This window comes from Bradysia coprophila, assembly GCF_014529535.1.
Source record: "Bradysia coprophila strain Holo2 chromosome IV unlocalized genomic scaffold, BU_Bcop_v1 contig_5, whole genome shotgun sequence".
Classification (NCBI taxonomy): Eukaryota; Metazoa; Arthropoda; class Insecta; order Diptera; family Sciaridae; genus Bradysia; species Bradysia coprophila.
In genome coordinates, this window is record NW_023503374.1 from 5,418,006 (window position 1) to 5,421,308 (window position 3,303).

Consider the following 3,303-nt stretch of genomic DNA (forward strand, 5'->3'; position numbering starts at 1 on the left):
CTTTATGGAAACGTTTGACTTAAATTAACAAAATCGAAATGTAAGAAAATGCCAACGACATGCGGTGTTCCCAAGCGGTCACCCATCTAAGTAATAACCGCGCCCAATGATGCTTAACTTCAGTGATCGGACGAGAACTGGTGTATTCATCATGGTATGGCCGTTGCCGAGTGTAGGCGATTTTTTTTTCAAACACTTTGTATATGCAGTTTCATCGCTTTACCAAATTATATACGTACGACTCTTCAGATGAGTTTGAATTTGAAGGTTTCGTTTCTTAGGATATACAATATTTTCATGTTCAGTTGCACAAAACATACATCAAGGCGTTTACAAAAAATACAGTGACAGTGTACCGTAGACAATGTTTGTTAAAAAATCGTTTCCCGTCGGCAACGGCCATACCATGATGAATACACCAGTTCTCGTCCGATCACTGAAGTTAAGCATCATTGGGCGCGGTTAGTACTTAGATGGGTGACCGCTTGGGAACACCGCGTGTCGTTGGCATTTTTTTTTTGTAATGAAGCAAAATCTTTTGATGAAATGATAAAAATTTAGCTTTTCATTAAAAGATTCATGACAGATTCATGACTGGTCAATGTAGACATTAGTTCGGTATAAACATCGATTGAAACTTTGCGCAGTTTTCTTTCTTTATTTTCGAAATTTATCTTATATTGTTCTAATGTAACCATTAAAGATGAAAGCATTTCTAATTTCACATAATCATTTAAAGTTATTTGCTCCGCGTCAGTTCCAGTGGTTGTCCCACAATGAGACAAAATATAAAAATTTATTGGAAAAATTGAGAATTTCTTCGTCCATCATTCAGTTTTATTCAAAGATAAGAGGTAAGTGTCAGTAAATACAATCCAGACATGTTTTTGAGTAACCAGAGATGAACTATAATCCCAAAACAACTTTGCAAGACTGATTATATCGAATCTGAAAATTTCTGACTAGGTTATCTTTTTTGGTTCTTTGTTGTCACATCGACAAGAGGTATGACCGCCAGTAAAAGTTTAAACCACATAACTGTCTCACAAACACATCAAAAGATTAGAAAAAAAACACAAAAGAAAACTAAAACCGATAGAGTTATGTTAGTTAAAAAAATCGTCTTAACTCGGCAACGGCCACACCAGTTCTCGTCCGATCACTGAAGTTCAGCATCATTGGGCGCGGTTAGTACTTAGATGGGTGACCGCTTAGGAACACCGCGTGTCGTTCGCATTTTTTTTTCTTTAAATCTAAAATATTTATTTATGAAACCGAGTGATAAATTCCTTTTCAGGCACTAAAACTGTTAGAATTATACGTGGTGTGTCTAAAAGTCATTTATGACAGAGTTGCATGCAACGTTTTTCTGAATAAAAACAACGAAAGCTTTACTTTTCGCCAATGAGTTGTGGGAAAAAACAAAATTCAACTTTTCTTTAAGTTTATTCCAATCCAGCGCCATACTTCCCGATATTTAATGTTACTTGTCTAGAAAAGATTCAATTTCCGTACAATCAATGAATACTAAACATTTTCTGAAAAAAAAAAATGCCAACGACACGCGGTGTTCCCAAGCGGTCACCCATCTAAGTACTAACCGCGCCCAATGATGCTTAACTTCAGTGATCGGACGAGAACTGGTGTATTCATCATGGTATGGCCGTTGCCGAGTGAAGACGATTTTTTTCCAAACACTTTATGGTATATGCAGTTTCATCGCATTACCAAATCATATATACGCCTCTTCGTATACCTTTAAGGTTTCGTTTCTTATGAAATACAATATTTTTAAATTCAGTTGTTAAATACATACATCGAGGCGTTTACATAAAATGCGGTGACACTGTACCGTACCATACTCAATGTAAGAAAACTGTCTTCACTCGGCAACGGCCATACCATGATGAATACACCAGTTCTCGTCCGATCACTGAAGTTAAGCATCATTGGGAGCGGTTAGTACTTAGATGGGTGACCGCTTGGGAACACCGCGTGTCGTTGGCATTTTTTTATTTTCCGAAAGTTTGGGTATTTTATGATTGTACGGAAATTGAGTCTTTTCTAGACAAGTAACATCAAACATTTTTCGTACGTTTTATTTTAATAAACATTTGTTTTTTCTTCAACTGATTGACGAGAATTAAAGCTTTTGTTGCCTTTATTGAGAAAAACGTTTTATGCCTACAAAGCAATTTATGACTCGGTAGCACAAATAACTATTGTACATTAATCGTATGTTAATTTTTTTTTTTAACAAAATTAAAAAAAATTGCCAACGACACGCGGTGTTCCCAAGCGGTCACCCATCTAAGTACTAACCGCGCCCAATGATGCTTAACTTCAGTGATCGGACGAGAACTGGTGTATTCATCATGGTATGGCCGTTGCCAAACGAAGACGATTTTATTGCGAATATAAGGAATTTCGTTTTTTTTTTCATATGTTATATCTTTGGGCACTTTGAGATGACGACCACTTTTTTATTTTCATTTATAATCTGGAAACACCAACTTTTATTTATAGAATAGTTAAGGACAATCATCCACTGTTATCTCCTTGTATTTTTGTACAAATTTTATCAACGAAAATTAGTAGATTTGAGATGATTTTCTGAAGGATTTACTTTTAAAAGAATTCATTGGAAACTTTTAGGTTTACTTAAATGATCAAAACTTTAAAAATTACGGGTTTCCCCCACACAAGTTGTAAGTTCGCCAGCTATGAAATTTAATTGAAATTTAAGTGCACTTGCTAGAATATGTACATAGTGTGTGTAAGAAAGTTCAATCTGTTGAGCTTTTAAAAATTTGTAATTCGTTGGGATGAAGGATGAAGTAGGAATTTCATCACTGAATGAAATGTAATTATTTCTCAAATTCAAAAAGATTAGAGGCTTGGTATTGTTTAATGTATTTGAATGGATCTTGATGTGGTTGTTGTTGTCTAGTTTGATTTTATTTTGATGAATACTTTTTACGGATATTCTCTGGTAAATGTGAGAAAGTTTTTTCTTTGCTGTATACTGACATGCTAACTAGACTGTCCAGGGTTTCTGTAAAACAGAATCTGTTTCAGAACCTAAATTAGGTTTGAGTAAAGAGTGAATCAAAAAGCTCAGAAAGCTCGAAAGTTACATGAATCGTTTTTGATTGTCATTATGAAGTAACTTTGTTACGCCTTATCTTATCTCCCACATAATGTAGTAGATATTATTGTCTAAAATAATTAATAAAAGGTAGATGTGTAACCCACTCTCCATATCTTTTTTATAAAATGGAAAGTATAAATGACTGGACAATA

At 34.6% G+C, this 3,303-nt stretch overlaps 5 non-coding genes across 5 annotated transcripts; 2 read left to right on the plus strand and 3 right to left on the minus strand.

Annotated features, from left to right (window-relative positions):
* Nucleotides 1-49: 49 nt before the first annotated feature.
* Nucleotides 50-168, minus strand: LOC119072108. Its single transcript, XR_005086789.1, has one exon. It is a non-coding gene; the product is annotated as a 5S ribosomal RNA (ribosomal RNA).
* A 223-nt stretch (nt 169-391) lies between these two features.
* Nucleotides 392-510, plus strand: LOC119072098. The gene has a single exon (XR_005086779.1). It is a non-coding gene; the product is annotated as a 5S ribosomal RNA (ribosomal RNA).
* Nucleotides 511-1,552: 1,042 nt separating this feature from the next.
* On the minus strand, nt 1,553-1,671 carry LOC119072109. Its single transcript, XR_005086790.1, has one exon. It is a non-coding gene; the product is annotated as a 5S ribosomal RNA (ribosomal RNA).
* Nucleotides 1,672-1,888: 217 nt separating this feature from the next.
* LOC119072107 lies at nt 1,889-2,007 on the plus strand. The gene has a single exon (XR_005086788.1). It is a non-coding gene; the product is annotated as a 5S ribosomal RNA (ribosomal RNA).
* Nucleotides 2,008-2,273: 266 nt separating this feature from the next.
* On the minus strand, nt 2,274-2,392 carry LOC119072112. Its single transcript, XR_005086791.1, has one exon. It is a non-coding gene; the product is annotated as a 5S ribosomal RNA (ribosomal RNA).
* Between the last annotated feature and the right edge of the window lie 911 nt (nt 2,393-3,303).